Below are 20,026 nucleotides of genomic sequence, written 5' to 3'. Positions count from 1 at the left end.
ACCCCAAACAAATTCTTCTTCCACACAGCTGTCAAAATTATTTCCCTTATGGACAGATATGACTATGTCACTCCTCAATGGCTTCCTATTACTTATAGGATAAAATGCAATCTCTTCTGTTTGGCTTTTAAAATCTTTCATGATCTGGTCTCAAATTGAACTTTCAAGCCTCAGAATATATTATTTCCCCTCTCATGCTCTATGGTGCAGCCAAAATGGATTTTTGTCTATTTCTTACACAAAGCACTCCATCTCCCTTCTCTATGCCTTTGCGCTACCATTGGCTATACTAGAAATACACTGCTTCCTCACCTCTACCTCAAAGAACCTCCTCACTTTCTTCAAGATTCTATTCGCCCACTATTATTTGCATGGAGTCTTTCCTGAACCCCCGAAATGTAAGTACCCTCCCCTCAACTACTTTATGGTAATTTTTTAAAAATGCATTCTGTATTCATTTATGTTTGTATCTGCTATTTCCTCTGAAAGAACTCCTTGAGAGAAGAAACTGTTTCAATTTTTTTGTCTTTTTTTATCCCAGTGCATGAACATGTGAAATATTCAATAAATCCTGATTGATTGATTTCAAAGACTATTTCTAAAATATTTCTCCTTGATGAATAATCAGATAAGTTTCTATAGCCATTAAATACAATTAATGTCTTTAAATTGCTACTTAATATTGGAAATCATATTAGAAATAAATTTATCAATGAAAATTAACCCAGCAAGACTAAGTCGCACGATCTCACTACATGGAAATACACAATGAGAAATTAAAAGTAACTCTTAAGACAAAGGCTCCTTCAACATTTCAAGATTGGCTCTAAGTCTGAATGAACAAGGCTAATTGGAAATATAGTCATGGATTTTCAACTTTATTAATTCCATAATTTAAAACTCCGCATTTACAGAAATACTTCATTCCTCCCATCAATTGCTTCTAAGAAATCTCTCTCTCTCTCTCTCTCTCTCTCTCTCCTCTCTCTCTCTCTCTCTCTCTCTCTCTCTCATCCCCCCCCCCCCCCTCTCTCTCTCTTTCTCTCTCTCTCTCACTCCCTGTAACATCTTCACCTCATAAACTCACATTTCGTCTTGAGCAAAGTATTTTGTATTCAGGTAAACATGAAGGTGATATTATCAAGATTTACCGCTGTTGCTCTATGCAGGGATTTTATTTGGATTTATTGTTACTTGTCTATCTATCCTAACTGCCCTACAAGTAACTGTCAAAAGGTGAAGGACTGAATATTAACTCAGGGAAACGTTTGAAAGATGCAAATGAAAATATTTATGTAGGATACACACACATATAGAAGACTATCTGCTATCTTTACCTGTTAACTTTCCTATCTCATAAACAAGAATCTGATGCTAATGTATGAACAGGACATTAAGCGTTTAACTTCATAATTAATAACCAATTTTAAAATCTTGGTAATTAATAGCAATGACAGGGCCAATTCCTTTTTCCTGTTTTGACCATTATGGCAACACTCCTCATGTGTTTCTTCCCTAAGACACTCCACCACTCTCATTCCATCCTTATCTTCGGATAGAAAAACCTAAGGTTGTGAAACTTTAATTCTATTATCTGAGGTCTTCTTAGTCTGAAAAGCTGACAGGTTAACATAGCCAACATTATCAAATTTACTACCAGCTTCTTGGACAGCTGCCCTGCTTTAAGCAGTTAATGGAAAAGGAAGTAATCTGGTTAAGAGTATAGTCTAGTCCATAAATCTGGGTGCAGAGGACAGTTAAATCCGACATTTTTTCTGAAGAGAAGAAACTGAATTAAACTGTCAGCTGTCTGCTTGCTAGTTCTTGAGGCTAGCCAGCATTTCCATAAACCAGACTAATGAGATACTCCCTATTAACTTGGTCACATTAGGCTTCACAGTCCATGGCCACTTTGAAGGGGCTGGAGTCTCAATCTGCCTGAGATTGCTGAGGCTTGAGGTAAGGGAAAAGCTGTTATTCTTCAAAGACTTTTCTATCCACAGTAAACAAACATAAAACCAAAATGTTCTCTAAGTAATAGCCAAAATAGGAATACAAAGGAAAATACAATAAACTAATTAATACATGAATATAATATATTAAGCACTGAAGAATATTCGGCTCTTTAAAAATTAGGCACCTTCTCCCCCTACTTCTGTTTAAAGTTGAATCTAAAAGGAAATAATATATTTAAGATTTATAGCACGTATAAACAAAAATAATGCATTTACCATCCCAAACAGGTAGATTTTTCTGTGTCCATTATTAGTTACTAATTCTATGCATCAGTAGGCACAACTGAATCTGGGAATAAAAATGCAAAGTAATTTGATAATTGCTATTTTGCTTTAATCATCAGTTCTTCACTAGCATTATCTTAAATTTATTTTTTGTATCTTTTATATTACTTCTATGTGTACATATTTTCCCTCAATAAAATAGAAGCTACCTGAAAGTGTGTTCCATATTTTTCATGGTAGCGCCAGCATTGATCAAGATGGCGGAATGCTTACGAACCATGGAATGTTACGTCAGTAAGATAAGCTAAAAGGCCTTGTTCAGGAAAAGGTCTAGATGCAAGAAAATATGAAGCATGTTTGGGGTGACTTCCTATCTATATTCTGTACATATTTTTATTTACTTTTCTGTGTCCATGTTATTTCACAATAAATTATAAGTTCCTTGAAGGAAAGGACTGTTTTATTTTGGTCTTTGTGTTGGATCAGCAGGGAAAAACAAAAACAAAAAATTGACCAGGTGAATCTCATTAACCTTTTTCTGTCTTTATGTCATATAATTCATCAAGAGTGACTGGATGGGAGGAACAGAGCTACCTGAACAACTTGATGAGTTGGAAGTCACCAGTTCTAATCTTTCCTTTGAGAAGGAAGACCATCAGGGCTTCCCACTTGCCCTACTCCTGTGTCTTAAGTTTCTCTTTTGTTTTTCTTCAGTCATTTTCAGTCAAGTCTAATTCTTCTTGACCTCATTTGGAACTTTCTTGGCAAAGGTACTGGAGGGGTTTGCCATTTCCTTCTTCAGCTTGTTTTACAGATAAGGAACTGAGGCAAACACAGTTAAGTGACTTGCTCAGGGTCACACAGCTAGTAAATGTGAGGTCAGATTTGAATTGAGGAAGATGAGTCTTCCTGACTCCAGGTCCAGCAACCTAGCCGTCCCTACTACGTTGTAGTTAATATTCTGGGTGCTAGGGTTACAGACAAAATGAAAACATGCTTGTCCTAATAGAGATCACATTCTATGAAAAGTAAAGGATTTGTACTTTAGGTAATAGATTGGGGAAGATATTTTAATGTCATCTGGGGACAGATGCTTTAAACTTTCCCAAAATGTTTCTTCCTCTATGGATTCAGCTACCATGACTCAGTTGTCTTCCCCAAGGCCTTGTTTTGTTTGTTTATGTTTGGCCAGAGTATAGGCCAGAAGGCCTGAGAGTCTTCCCCTCTCAGATTGATTTATTTTTTGCCTAGGTAAAAAGGCTGCTCTTTGCTTCATTTCTTACCTAGCCTTAATCACTGAATGGGTATTGCCTCAATCAAACTTAGACCTGTTAAAGGCCTTAGCTTAAAAAGGCCAAGCTCTCCCATGGCATCTGGGACCGTCTCTAGTCTTCTTGATCTATATCTTGGGCACTGAACCCAGATGGCTCCAGAGGAGAAATTGAGGTTGGTGACATTCCATAGTCGTCTCTTGCTAAAATCTACTTCACGTGCGTGTCACGGAATCACCTTCCTGATGTAAAAGTCCTTTCTGAGAATGAAGGTCCAACAACAATATCTATTACATTTCACTTCATGTTCTCATCACCTTCCTTTAATTTAATTATCAATATTATACTTATCTAATCCCAACCTCTCTGCTTTTATATTCAATGACCTTAAATTGGATGTCCCATAGATAAACGTTAACTCAACACGTCCAAAATTGAACTCATTATCTTTTCCTCAAAGCCCTCACTTCTAAATAACATAACAATAAATGGATATTTCCTTAGCATTGTGTGTGTGTGTGTGTGTGTGTGTGTGTGTGTGTGTGTGTGTGAGAGAGAGAGAGAGAGAGAGAGACAGAGACAGACAGAGAGAGAGAGAGACAGAGACAGAGACAGAGAGAAAGAGAGACAGAGACAGAGAGAGACAGAGAGAGAGAGAGAGAGAGAGAGAGAGAGAGAGAGAGAGAGAGAGAGAGAGAGAGAGAGAGAGAAAGAAAGAATCAGAATTACATACAATTAGGAAAAAATAGGACCCTTTCCTATAACATCACAGCTAAAGTAAGGATGTCCATTGTCACCAATGCTATTTAATATAGTGATAAAAATGTTAACTACAGTAATTAAGACAAGAAAAAGAAATTAGGGAAATAAGCAAAGGCAAAGAAGGAACAAAATGATTACTTTGGACAGATGACATGATGATGGACTAGAGAGTCAACTGAAATTAATTGAAACAATTAATAACCATCAAAAGTTTCAGGATGTAAAATAAATGCACATAAATCATCAGTATTTCTGTACATTATCAACAAAATATATCAGGAAGAAGTAGAAAAAGAAATTCTATTTAAAATAAGTACAGAATAAAATACTTGCGAGTCCAACTATGAAGATACATATAGAAATTCTATGGATGTGACCAAAAAAACATGTTTCACAAATAAAGATAGATCTAAATAACTGGAGAAACATTAATTGAACATGGGTAGGCCAAACCAATATAATAAAAATGAGATGATTACCTAAATTGATTTACTTATTCAAACCATAATAATCAAATTACAAAAGGGTTACTGTACACACTTTTAAAAATTGAAATGCATCTGGAGGAACAAAAGGTCAAAAATCTCAAAAAAACTGAAAATAAAAGGGAAGGAAGTGGGTTTAACAATACCAGATGTTAAACTAATCAACAAATCACTAATGAAAATAATTTGCACTGGTTCAGAAATAGAGAGGTTGGTATGTACAATAGATTTAGTATACCATATACAGAAACAATTATACAGAAGCCTAGTATTTGATGAACTCAAAGGTCTTAGGTATTAGGAAAAGACCTCATTATTTAACAAAAAGTAAAATTGCTAAGAAAACTGAAAAATAATATGCAAAAAACTAGATCTAGTTCCATATCACATCATATCCCAACATAAGTTCCAAATAGGCACATGGTTTTGACATAAAGGATGATATCATAAACAAATTAGAGGAGCAAGGAAAAAAATACCCTTAAGTTCTATAAATAGGGGCAGAGTTTGTGATCACAGTAGGGACAGAGAGGATCATGGACAATAAAATGGGCAAATTTGATTACAGAAATAAGGTTTTGCACAAACAAAACCAATGCTGCTAACACTAGAAAGGAAATGATTTATTGGGGTGGGGGTAGTCTTTGCCACAAGCTTTTATGATAAAGGAGTAATTTCCAAGGAACCAATTCAAATCTAAAAGAATAAGAGCTATGCCCCAATTGTTAAGTGTTCAAAATATTTGAACAGTCCATTTTCAGAGAAAAAGAAGGAATTCAAGCTATCCATAGTCATATAAAAAATTCTACAAATCAGTAATAATTAGGGAAATACAAATTAATTTTAATTTAATTTAATTCTACTTCACACATGCAGATGGGCAATATTGACAAAAGAGAAAAAAATATGTAAGTACAGGAATGGCTTTGGAAAAACAGGCACATTAGAGCTACTGGTGTAGCTGTGAATTGGTCTTGGCATTCTGAAAATAAATTTGGAACTATGCCTCAAGTTTTACTAAATTATGAATAGCCTTTGACCCAGCAATACCACCACAATGCCTATACCTAAAGAGATCAAATAAATAGGGGAAAGATCCATATGTACAAACATGTTTATAGCAGCTTTTTTATAGCAGCAAAGAACTAGAAATGTCGAGGTATTTATCAACTGGGAAATAATTGATCCAAAAATATGGCATAAAATATAATAAAATATAACTGATTACAAGAAATGATGAAAGGATGGTTTTAGAGAAACCTGGGAAGATCTGTATGAACTGTTATGGTATGAAAAGGATACAACCGCAAAAGCAATTTATAAAATAACAATACTGTAAAAACAAGAGACTTTGAACAAACTGTTATCAGTATTCAGTGTTCAACCAGGATTCCAAAGGACCAAAGATAAAATTTGCTATCCACCTCCAGATAAAAGGATGATGGACCTGGGATAGGAATGTGTGTATATACAGATACATACACATATATTATGTATGTGCATATTATATGTACACATATACATACATACATAATACACACATGTGCATATTATGCATTTATCTATATGTATGTATGTGTATGTATGTCTATACATGCCCAATGCAGAAATTGGTTTTGCTTGACTATGCACATATGTGACAAGCTTTTTCTTTTTCTTTCTTCCCTTCTATTACTGGTGGGAATACGGAGAAGGGGGGAAATTATCCTTGCTAGTTCATAACATAAAGTTTTATTTATAAAAGGAAAGAAAAAGAAAATCATTGGAACTAGCATAATCTGGGGGGGACCTAATAGCTCAACTAATTTGAGGTATTACTTAAATCTTCTGAAATCTCCAATGCTGTTAAGGTTCACCTAATACTGCTTCAGTGTAAAAAAAATACGAAAAAGTTAATTAAATACAAACTTTCAAAAATCTGTCAATAAATTCTGTGTCCAGCAATGCCCCTGACAGACATACACGTATCTCAAATGACATATTACTTTAAGAACTAAACCACAAAGTCCCAAGTTAAATTTTGAAACTTTTTTCTTGAAATCAAACTTTCAGAGTTTGTTACTATTTTTAATCAGATAACGGAAAAGCACATGCTATTTTATTTTTTCAGTTCTAGTAATCTATGTGCTGAAAAGTGGTGTAGTACACGAACAATTATTTTCCAATCAAAGTTCAAAATCATTTAGACATATTCAACATATTTTAAATGCCACTGTTTCACATAAAAATAATTCAAGTTACTGGAAAATGAAAATGCAATTTAAACAAGAAAATTAAATGACCCTTTATCTGTCAAGCTCCCTTACAAGAATAATGTCATCAATTTTTATTTGAATAGGAATTTACACAAGCCATACTCAAAATTACAAAAGAGAATGAAGTAAAAACTAAATAAAATCTTCTCACTAAAACCCCTCCCTTAATCAAAGGGAACATTTTCTTAACTGAATTGTAAGAGTGTCCTTTCCTCTTAGAGCACCTTTATTTTAAAGCTTTAAAAATGAAGCTTATAATAGATTTTCTCATAGCTATAATGGTTTATTGTCACACAGATTAGGTACTCAGGGATATCTCATTTGGAAAGAGGACATTTAGTTAATAGAGTCCTAAACTAGAATTTGTATATTCAACACAAGGGGGTAAAAAGTTTATTTTGAATCATAATATAATAAAATTTACCTTGGATATTACATAAATTTCACACACATATGAAAGGTAATGTTCTCAACGACTAAGCATATTACTATGCCATATATGTTTCAAAATTTCTAATATCAACTGAAGGTTGTCTTTATTGTCATCTGCATTTGGAGCAACCAGTGCCTCAAATCTAAACTGGTAAGCCCACCAAAATTAAATAACATGCTTACATGTACATAAAGATATCTAAACATGTCCTTTTGTTGACTCTTTAACACTCAGTGCTAACATAAACTGTAAAAAAAAAATACATTCTTTAATTGTGAAGTTATTTTAAAAAACAATGTAATGGGATTTTCAGAATGAACACTCTATTGATTTTTTTTATTGTTGATTATCACTAGCTCAGATTAATTATTTTTAGTCAAAGCACAGACACAGATATACAAAAGCAAAAAAAAAAAAGTAACATCTGTAATAGTAGATTTGGAGCAGGAGCATGTGGTTTCTAATCCAACTTCCAACTCTTAGTATTTGGGTGAACCTGCGCATGTTATTGCAACCTTTTGAGAGCCTTCGTTTTCTCATTTATAAAATAAAAGAGTTATATTTTCTGCCTCTTAAATTCTTTGATTCTATCATCCTTCATTTCCTCCTTGGTAAAATCCAACTTGATTAAATGATTTCTAAGTCCATGGAAACTCCCGAACCAATGCCTAGATGATCTCATAATCCCATGGCACACCTAAACATCAACTAATCTATAGAAGGAGTGAAAATGATTAGTAAATTCATGAATTAGAGCTTAATTTTTACTTCTACCATAAAACTTATTTCAGTAAATTAAGATGCTTTTTCTTGACAGAAATCATTTAAAAAGGTCAGGATGGGAGAATTTCATATGCATTTTATTTGCATTGGGAACTCAGACCCACTTATTACTTTTATGCACACCAATCTATAACCAATCAATAAAAACAATGACAGTTTTAAATTCTCAAATCTTCCAAATAAAAGTATAAACGGAACTCTGATATATGACTTGTGAATTACTTATTCTTCCCTTGAACTGGTGACATATATAGATTTAGATATAGATATCCAGAAAATATGTTCTGCATGAACATATGTATATAGCTAAAAATTTATAGTCAGTGAGATATTATTCTAATCATAGAAGGCTCATGCCCTAGGCTACACTGGAAAATTTTATCTCTTAATTACATGTAAAACAAAGTCGATTACATCTCCTAGCTTGTTCAGGACATAATGATATTTTATGGGTGCTTTGTAATGAAAAGACGATAGATAATAAAGAATAAAGGATACTTAGCAACATAAAAGATAGAAATATTTAGTTAATACATTTTTCCAATGATTTCATATCATAGTAAGCCCAAAGGATCCATCTAAAGTACAAAGAGAGATGGCAAATAATCTGATTAGTGCAAAGGTTCTTAGTATGTGTGCATACGTGTGTGTGTGTGTGTGTGTGTGTGTGTGTGTGTATTACTCCCATTTACCAGTATGGACTCTAGGGTACCTATGGACCCTTTCTTGGAATAATATTCTGAAATTCATGATATAAAATACAAAGGAAATAAACTGTATTGAAGTGCACATGGTTAAAATATTTTAAAATGTTGATATTTACAATTCTTTAAATTTTAAGAAATTGAATTAAAGAACAGTAAAGTCATCTTGCACAAGTCACAATTTCACTAGATCTCAGTATCCACATCTGTAAAATGAAAGGATTTAAATAAATGGTCAGGGGTTCATTACAGCCCTAGGTTAATGATCTTGCAATGTGAATATGGCAGAAGATACACATGCATTCAGCTGAGTTCAAATACAATACATGTTCTAATAATTTCTAAAACTAAATAAAATATATCTACACAATACAAAATTTCTAGATAAAAACAAATTTAGATCACAGATTTAGAGTTGGAAGGGGACTTTGCAATCATCTTGTACAACCCTATCAATTTAAAAAAGAGGGAACTGAGGCACAAAGAGAGGCAAAATTGAATCAGTGGTAAGTAGTAGTCCTGAGACTCACACCCAAACTGACTCCAAAATCCAAGAGACTTTCCACAGTACTCTTAGATGATACCAAAGACTGAGGCATTTAAAACATCAGGATGTACTAAATGATCACTCGCTCTATGGGAAACATCTTCCACTCGCTAGGAGCTTACCATCAAACTGAAGACAAAAGATGAACACAAAATAACAATAACATAACAGATACAACCTGGCCATTGTTCAAACCTCAGGTTCTAAGTGTAAAAAAATACAAGATAATAGGAGCAAAGGAGAGAGAAATGACTGGGGGTCAGAGGAATTAGTGAAGTAACTATTAACATAATGAGACAGAGCCATATGCATAGTCACAATTTGTCATATAAATTTATATTTTACTGACTTTTTGGTCCTAATGACACAGAAATTGGTTCAGAGAATGAACATACACCCAGACCTAGAATTGTAAGCAGTACTGGCCTTCAGGATGCCAGAACTCTGGAATGCAGTTCAAATGGTCTATATTCAAAAAGAAATAGATTTATTTTTTTGGTTACATATAATGATCTCACCATCAGTATCAAGTGATATGTAATGTGTCAGCTTTCAATAAGACTTACATTTATAGAGAGTTTTTGACTGTTTCAGAGCAATTTTAAATCTGTTATGGAATTATGCTCCCATTAGCTGTTATTTATTAGGTGGGATGGTGGATTCTATCATAAAACACACAGTCACACAATAATGAATTTATACAAAGTTTCCTTTTAAATTTGAAAATGATTTTGCTTTAATTCTAAATTTATTTGATAAATAGGAAAAAATAACATGGAGAAGTGTATTTACTTGGTCTTTCAAAATAATAGATTTTTAATAATCCTTCAATGACAATGAAATTTTTTTTTAGAAATCAGGAGTATCTGTTAGTAAATTTTGTTCTTAGTCACAAGAATGCAACCTAAGAAATTTTTTTACTAAAATTTTTACTAAAAACATAAAACTTAATCTTGTTTCCTTTTTAATATAATTTTTAAAACCCTATGAAATAGGTGAATTGGTAAACTAAAATGATGTTGGGCATTTAGGTTCTACTATTGGAGACTGTAAATTTACCTATGTAGAGTGGTTGGATGTGGTAATGCCATCTGAAGGTTAACATAACCTCAATTAAAGCCAAGAAGCTCTTTAGAGAGTTAATTGGTTTGTGGAAAAACTCCAAAAAACTATTGCTTTTGCTTTTTTTTCCCTCTGCCTTGCTGCCTCTTTTCCTTCTCCCTCAGTCTCTTCAAACAAAAGCGAGAATGTTGGTGATGCATCATTTATAAATTACTTTCAATTGCACAAAACCAAACATTACTTTGAAAACAAAACCAACTCCTGCTGTGGAAGCAGCATGTTTGATGGGAGCCCTTCAAAAGCATTCATGGCCTAATGGAGGCTGTTTACGTGGAGGCTTCGATCCATACCTGCTGTCCCCTGTCACTCCCTAGAAACTTGGTGGCAGATGTTGCTGTGCTAAGTTGTCTCTGAAGTGGCTCTCTGTCCTCATCTCCCCACCACAACAGAGTCAAACTATATTAGATCTCTTTATTTGTGCCTAAGGCAAGTTTAGGAGCACAGCTGTGTCCACCCCGGCTCTACCTTTGGTGTTTTGGACCCCCAGGCAGCAAATGTGGGACCAAAACTGTTCTGCCACTATCAACTACGTCCACTGACAATCCAGCAGCCTCCCTGCAGGCTGGGAAGGACCTGTGCCTCTGTTCCACAGATGTCAGAGACAACCTGCTAACTCACACCTGTACAAGCTTCCCTAACCTTGTGGATTGTGAGATGAAAAATGGATGACTCTGAGGACTTCCATTCACAATCAAAGCTCCTTGTCTTGTCTGTGTGCAGCCCTCAAACTGGGCCACCCTCCGTAGAAGCAGGCACCATGGGATAGTGGGTGGGGGCAGGGATTTTCTCTCTCTCTCTGCTTTGATACTTTATGCCTAAACTTCAATTAGTTGATCAAGGACATTAATTCAGCAGTGAATTCTTCTGAAAACTAGTACAATGAAGCCTCTGAGCTGGAGAAGAAAAACATTTGTTTGGCTTAAAATTTAGCATAACAAGACTTCCAGAGTGAGTGGGGGGGAGAAGGAGAGGGAGAGAAGGAGAGAAGGAGAGAGAGAGAGAGAGAGAGAGAGAGAGAGAGAGAGAGAGAGAGAGAGAGAGAGAGAGAGAGAGAGAGAGAGAGAGAGAGAGAGAGAGAAGGAGAGAGAGGGAGAAGGAGGAGGAGGGGGAAAGAGGTCGAGAGATCTTGAGAGATCGTGTTGATTCTGCTTATTGAAGTAAACTCTCTTGAGGGTCTAGAAGCTTATCTGTAGTGAAAAACTTATGAATAAATGTTTTTAGGAGAGAAGAAATATTGTTAATTATTATTTTGATGCCATGGGTCAGACACCCTAGAGATGACAAATGTATTTTTTACCTTGTTAGCAATATGCCTGTCTTTTTTTTTTTACACACATCTCTACAGATTTTTTTTTAATTTTGTTTAATCTTGCTTTTGAAGTTCACAGAAGACAGAACACTTATTCACTGTGGCCTCAAGAATAGACACAAATTTTTCTTAAGTTGTCAACAAGGTATAAAGACTGCCAGGGCATCACAAATAAATATTTCTCTTAGCACAGTTGTCTCACTGTTTAGATTAGGTTCATACTTTTCCAAAACAAAGACTTTTTTGGTAACAGTACATTTACAAAATAAGACTTTTGTAGAGTATGGTTTACATTAGAAAATATCTTTAAAATGCTGATTCAATTTTTTAAAGGGATCATTTTGCAAGAGAGTTACAAACAACTTTTAAAAAGAGAAAATAATATTGAAATCCATAATTAAGTATTCCAATAAGTGCTCCCAGACTATCTCCTCTGTCTGTCAACCCAGCCCACCAGCTGGCAGTTTAGCTTATCAATAAGCAAGGATCATGAGCTGCATTCCCCTTCTGTACCATGCTTCCCACTGGACCCAAATGGAGACTCTACAGGCCCACTAGAAAACAGGCTGTTCAGGCTGCCCTACTTTGCAACCTTCCCACTAATGCAGGAACTCTGGGCTCCTTCTCAAAGAGAAAGTGTGGAGGAGGGAGAGAGTCATAGTATAACAAACAAATGAATGGGCTTTTACCAGATATTCTGCACCAGCCCCTCCAGACTCCTAGGCATTGCCATTTGACTTGACAATGTGACTTAAGGACTTCTGGGCATTGTCATAAGCTCTGAAGCACCTTTTATCTGTCTGGCAACTGACCTTCTTCTAAATGCTGCCTCTTTATTTAGAAGGTGAACTCATCAAGAGCAGAGACTGCCTAGCTTTTCAACTTGTACCCTCAGTGCTTAGCAAAGTGCTTGCTTGTCACATAGCAAGCACTAAGCAAATGCTTTTGTTCTTCTTTCACATATGCAAGAGGCGTGCTGAGTGGTTAACACATAAAGGCGATTATTTGAAATATTGAGTTCAATTTTGAAGTGTGTCACAATGAGTTTGGTTATCTCCTCAGTAACTAGGGACCAGCTTTACAGGGATGCCAAAATGCACAAAGAAGAAACATCCATTCTCTTATGTCATGAAGTTTGGTACAACTTTACATCAGTGCTTAAAGAGATGACAGGGCAGAGCCAAGAAGGTGGAGTAGAAAGATGCACATATTCTAGCTCTTCCCCCACAGTCCATAAAATACCTGTAAGAAATGACTCTCAATAAATTCTAGAGCAGCAGAAGTCACAGAATGACAGAGTGAAAGAGATTTCCAATCAAAGGAAACTTGGAAGGCCAACAGGAAAGGTCTATTCCACAGGATGCTAAGCAGAGCAAAGTCCAGTCCTCATCTGGTGGCACCAGGAGAAACAGGACCAGAACAGGCCTCCAGGGCAGAATCCCCAGCAGGGAGGGTCTTAGATCTCTCAACCCACAAGCACTAAAGAAAGCTTCAAAGGTCAGTGAGAGAGCTTTCCCAGCTGGGTGAGAGGGGAGCAGGCCCCCCCTCCCCCCCCCAGCACAAGCCCTAGGTGGTGGCAGTGGTAGCAGCAAAGGTGCTGGCAGCAGCAGTGGCCCCTGCAAGCTTCCACCTGTGAAGCACTCCACCTGAAGCCCCTGGAGAAATTGGGTAGTTGATCTGAACCTCAGCCCTGAGTGGCAGCCCTGCCCCCCTCAAAGTACCTGGGGGAATACAGCAGCTGATCTGAGTCTCAGTTCTGAGTACTGTCCTGGTGAGGAGGTGCACTAGGATCCTCCTTTTGACAAAGGATACAGAAGTCAAGTAACTGACTGGGAAAATGCCCAAAAAAGGGAAAAAGTAAGCCCATAGAAGGTTACTTTCTTGGTGAACAGGTACTTCCTTCCATCCTTTCAGATGAGGAAGAATAATGCATACTGTCAGAGGAAGTCAAGGCTTCCGCCTCCAGTACCTCCAAAATGAATGTGCAATGGGCTCAGGCCATGGAAGAGCTTGAAAAGCAAGTCAACAGCTTGCTAAAGGAGACCCAAAAAAATACTGAAGAAACTAACACCTTAAAAAATAGCCTAACTCAATTAGAAAAAGAGGTCCAAAAAGACAATGAGGAGAAGAAGGCTTTAAAAAGCAGAATCAGCCAAATGAAAAAAGAGGCTCCAAAGCTCACTGAAGAAAATAGTTCTTTAAAAATGAGAGTGGAGCTGAGGGAAGCTAATGACTTTTCGAGAAACCAAGAAATTACAAAACAAAACCAAAAGAATGAAAAAATAGAAGAAAATGTGAAACATCTCAATGAAAAAACAACTGACCTGGAAAATAGATCTAGGAAAGACAATTTAAAAATTATGGGACTACCTGAAAGCCACAAACAAAAGAAGAGCCTAGACATCATCTTTCGTGAAATCATCAAGGAAAACTGCCCTGATATTCTAGAACCAGAGGGCAAAATAATTATTGAAAAAAATCCACCGATCCCTCCTGAAAGAGACCTGAAAAGAGAAACTCCTAGAAATATTGTGGCCAAATTTAAGAGTTCCCAGGTCAAGGAGAAAATATTACAAGCACCTAGAAAGAAGCAATTCGAGTACTATGGAAATACCATCAGGATAACACAGGATCTTGCCCTTTCTACATTAAGGGATCAAAGGGTTTGGAATAGGATATTCCAGAAGTCAAAAGAACTGGGATTAAAACTAAGAATCACCTACCCAGCAAAACTGAGTATAATACTCCAGGGGGAAAAAATGGTCATTCAATGATACAGAGGACTTTTAGGCATTCTTGATGAAAGGACCAGAATTGAAGAAAAAATTTGACTTTCAAACACAAGAATCTCAAGAGAAGCATGAAAAGGTATACAGGAAAGAGAAATCACAAAGGACTTTCTAAAGTTGAACTGTTTACATTCCTACATGGAAAGATAATATTTGTAATTCTTGAGACTTTTCTCAGTATTCGGGTAGGTGGAGGGATTATACACACATACACACACACACACACACACACACATACAGACAGAGAGCACAGGTTGAATTGAATCAGAAGGGATGATATCTATAAAAAAAATTAGATTAAATTAAAGGATGAGGGGCATATAACGGGAGGAGAAAGGGAAAAATGGAATGGGGCAAATTATCACTCATAAAAGAGACAATAAAAATCTTATTCAATGGACAAGAAAAGGGAGGAAGTGAGAGGGGAAAAGTGAAGCTTACTCTCTTCACATTTGACTTAAGGAAGGAATAGCATGGTCACTCAATTTGGTATGAAAATCTATCTTACACTACAGGAAAGTAGGGGAGAAGGGGACAGATGGGGTGAGGAGGAAGATAGAAGGAAGGACAAATGGGAGAAGAGAGTAACTAGAAGTAAACACTTTTGGGGAGGGACAAGGTCAAATGAGAGAATAGAATAAATGGGGGACAGGGTAGGATGGAGGGAAATATAGCTAGTCTTATACAACATGACTATTGTGGAAGTCTTTTGCAAAATGACATATAGATAGCTTACGTTGAATTGCTTGCCTTCTCAGTGGGGATGGGTGGGGAGCGAGGAAGGGAGAGAAGTTGGAATTCAAAATATTAGAAACAAATGTTGAGAAATGCTGTTGCTTATGACTGGGAAAAAAAAAGAAATACAGGCAGTTGGGTATAGAAATCTGTCTTGCCCTACAAGAAAATAGAGAAGATGGTGATAGGGGAAGGAAGGGGTATGATAGAAGGGAGGGCATATTGAGTGAAGGGGTAATCAGAATGGCAGGTGTTATGGGGTTGGGGGGAGGGGAGAGATGGGGAGAAAAATTGGAACTCAAAATTTCATGGAAATGAATATCTTTATCTAAAAATAAATAAATAAATAAAATTTACAATAGCATAGAGTAAGGGAGACCTGTCTAGGTAAGAACTTCATATAGAAAATTAGAAGATAACTTAGTCAACCAGAACTCATTATGAGTCAATAGCTTAAAACAACTACTAAAAGAGTTAATTATTTGGAATCCAGAATTTTAAAAAAAATGAATGTCAAAAATTTTGTTTCACAAAAGTTGAGAAGACATAAAATAAAAATTAAATTTAACAATGTAAAAAAAATATAGAGTACGACAAGGGGGATAACTACCTCAAGGTCCCAAGAAAAGAGTTGACAATTCTTGAAAGGGCATGCATTTGGGGAAGAAATGAAGGCAGGGAGAGAGAGGTAGTGAGAGAGAGAGAGAGGGAGAGAGAGAGAGAGAGAGAGAGAGAGAGAGAGAGAGAGAGAGAGAGAGAGAGAGAGAGAGAGAGAGAGGAAGGAAAGAAGGAAGGAAGGAAGGAAGGAAGGAAGGAAGGAAGGAAGGAAGGAAGGAAGGAAGGAAGGAAGGAAGGAAGGAAGGAAGGAAGGAAGGAAGGAAGGAAGGAAGGAAAAGAGAAAAAAAGGGAGAAATATCTCTTCTTGAAGTAAGTTTAACTTTCTTATTCTTGTGGCAATTGCAAATTCAGGGTGCAGGATAGTGACTAATATTGGAACTTAGACTGGCTTGAAGAAAGAATCATAGAAATTAATGGGACGGTAAAATTGTGATTCCCTGTACCTGGTTTCAAATAAACAGTATCTTCACTATGTTTTAGAGTTGGAAATGTTTCTATAAATTACCATCAAAATACTTAATGATCAAATGAACAAGAGAAGAAGAGGAAAGCATATGTAATGAAGACATGCTTTTTGCCTCTAAATAAAGTTCAAATATAACGTAAATCAAAGTTTTCAAACATGGGCAGTGAATGGTGTTTAGACATGCAGAATGTCCCAAGAGACTTCTTGAAGTTTTAAGTTACAAAAAATGTATAGTAATATAACCTTCAAAGAGGCTGGATGCAATACCTTTTACATAATCAGGAAATATTTTAATGACGGAGGAAGATTTTAAGATGGGTGTCTAGATGGTGCCCCATGCTCAGCATTAATTGATGAGAGTTGAATGTCTAATTTTAGGGATAACTTCTTCTTGGAAAAATAGTCATCATACTCATGCCTGACATTCTTAACACATAAAAACTCAAGAGTTTAGAGTAACAAATACTCTCAATTCATCATAAACTAGGATCAAAACATAAGCACACTCCCCCCCCCAATATCATATGATTTGAATACATTCTTCTCATAAAATAAGATCTTGAGTCAGTTCATTAAATGAGATATCTAAAGCTTCCAATATAAAACTCACTAACACTTTAAGGTTTACCTAAACAACAAAGTGTGAAACATTACAGAAAGGCACTTCTGCAATACAATCCCAGAAAGTGGTTAATAAAAATGCTGCTAAAGTCTATGGCTTTGTTTTCCTAAAAATATCTGATTCATAAATTAAGTTTTTCCTTTTAAAGAAGTGTTTTGGAAAATATGTTGTCTAGCAAAATTGAAATTTTGAAACTCATGCTAGATTTCTTTGCAAATTTCTCTAGAACAACACTTTGCGAAAGAAATATCTTTAACTCACTGGATCTAACTATCCAACCCATTGGATATAAATATCCAATGACTATTATTTCTCTCCCAATATGTTTTCCCTTACTATTGTTACCAACTTTACCTAGTTTCAGGCTGTGTCTTATTACAAAATATTGAGCTGGGTAAACATTTCAGATAATTATTTCCTCAGAAAATCCATGTTTGATTTTTGATGTAATTCAAGTTCTTTTTTTTAAATAAATTTTTATTGGCATCTTTTTTTAACATCATCATAGTTTTCCTCAGTATCCTTTCTCTTCCCCCTCTTTAAATGCCATCCCATATAAGGAACTGCATTTTTTAAGACAAAAAGAAGGGGAAAAAATTCAGCACAATTGAGGTCTAAAAATTTCATGAACAATGTGCAACACTTGTGCACCTCCCACCTCTGTGAAGAGGTGTTGACTTTTCATCTCTCGCCTTTCAAGCCATACCTGTTCTTTTACATAATTTTGCAGCATTCATTTCTGATTGTGTATGTTGCTTTTATGAATTAATTTTATTAAATTAATGAAGTAAAAACTATAATCCAAGCCTAGAAGAATGATATTCAGAATAAACTTCGAAAAAAAATGTAAACCCACTAATTTTTTAGCTTTGTTCAGTCAAACAAAACAAAACAAAAAGATAAAAAAGTAACTCTCCAGGGAAAAGTGTGGCTGCGTTACAGCTATGTAACACCGCAATAGCTATGTTACTCTGTAACAGCTAAATGGGGACAGAATTACTCAACTCCTATTTTGCTTCTGTTTTTTTTTTTCCCACTAAGGATAATGGTCTTCAACGGGGAAAAGATGGAATAATCACCCCAAAAATAGAAATTGTAGTTCAGATATATCCTGGCCCAGTGGAAAATGTGGTGGATTTGGCACTCGATGATCTAAGTTCAAATCCTAGCTCTACTACTTACTGCCTTTGTGAATTGGGGCGTCATTTCCCGTGGGAAATGAGTAGTTTTAACTAAGGTTAAAGGTCTAAAGTCTCTTCCAGCCCTAAATCTTTGATGCTCTAATGCTAAAATAAATGTTGAACCAGCAAAAGAACATCGATTTGTTTTGAATGAACCCAAGAAAAATGCATCCTAATCAGCCTAGAGAATTTGTAAATGGAACCATCAGTAATCTTTGAGAAATGATAAAAAATGCCTTTAAAAAGATAAAATGTTTTCTTAATTTCCAAAAAAAGGAGAAAATGGTAGATTTTGGAAACTATGGGCCAAGAAGCTAAAAGTTCAGACTTAGTATAATTCTAGAGAGAATACTGAAGGCATGGATTGTGAGTACTTAGAAACGAATAAAGTGAGTACTGAGAATTATAGAGGGTTATTAAAATGTTATGGCAATTTAACCCTATTTTTTTATCTCTTAAAAATATTAGCAAATCGAGATAACATCATATATATATATGTATATATGCATTTATGTGTGTTATGTATATATATATATACATATATGTGTATAACATTTAGCTTTAATGGAAAAGATTCATGAAATCTTCTATAATATATTTTTCTGGTTAAGATGGTGAAATTTGGGGTCAAATAGCAAAAATGTGAAGTAAATCCAACAGAATCCACCAAACGTTTGACCATTCAACACCAACCTAAAAGAAGGTAATTAATGGAATGTTACAAAGAAATGCTTTCCTACTCTTCTATTAAACACTTTTGTCAATCACTCAAATGAAGATGTCATAAAATAAATAGAACACAGAAAACCAAGAGGATAATTAATGTGATAGATAATAAGAATTAAGACCACAGTTACTTATATACTTGTCCCATTCTTTCCTCTATACTGGAAATGGTTTTAGGACACAGTCTGTGTCTTTTTCATCTTTCTAGCTCTACATATAGCACAGTGTTTTGTACCTAGTAGGTACTTAACAAACATTTATAAAATATAATTAAATCTTTATAGCTTAGATTGATAAACCAAAACAAGCAAGATGAAGTTAAATAGATAAGTGTGAAGATAGGCATTAAGTTCAGAAAACCAGCTGTTAGCATATGAGAGGGAGATTGGGGTTTGCAGAGGTTCCTGTTTTCAATGAGCTAAATTTGAGACAGGAGTGCAATGTTGATGCCAAGAAAGCTACTGCCATCTCAGGTGGCATTGACAGAAAAATAGCACCTCAACATGAGAAACAATAGTCTCTTTTGTCAGACAACAGGGGGAGGATTGTGCAAACAATTCCACATGCCACAGTGTAAGGGTTTTGGCAAAGTAGAGTGTGTCCAGAAGATCTGAAGAAGGGATCTAGGAATTCTAATATAGAAATGACTACAGAAGAAACCTAGTACCTTTAATCTTTCTACAGAATAAAAAGCTAAGAATATATATGTCAGATGTCTGAATACATTCTAAATTTCCCCACAAGGAAGGCCTGAGACCAAATGGATGAAAAGGTACAAAGAATTTTCTAATTAGATTTGTACAATAATTTAAGAAGCTGCTTCATAAGGCAGTGAGTAAAGTCCTAGAGATATTCTAACAGAGGCTGTTTTACTGTTTCTCAGGGATACTTTAGGAGGATTGCAATTGGTAGATGATTAAGGTATATGGTTATCAAATATTCTAGGATTCTATACCATCTGACTTATGAAGAGGCACT

The 20,026-nt window shown here is 35.5% G+C and overlaps 1 protein-coding gene across 1 annotated transcript in view; it reads right to left on the bottom strand.

Annotated features, from left to right (window-relative positions):
- Positions 1-20,026, bottom strand: part of ANTXR2 (ANTXR cell adhesion molecule 2) — a 208,238-nt gene that overhangs the window by 53,923 nt on the left and 134,289 nt on the right. The gene's annotated exons all lie outside the window — the stretch shown is intronic.

This window comes from Notamacropus eugenii, chromosome 7 (genome assembly GCF_028372415.1).
Source record: "Notamacropus eugenii isolate mMacEug1 chromosome 7, mMacEug1.pri_v2, whole genome shotgun sequence".
Lineage (NCBI taxonomy): Eukaryota > Metazoa > Chordata > Mammalia > Diprotodontia > Macropodidae > Notamacropus > Notamacropus eugenii.
This window is presented reverse-complemented; position numbering and strand designations above follow the sequence as displayed.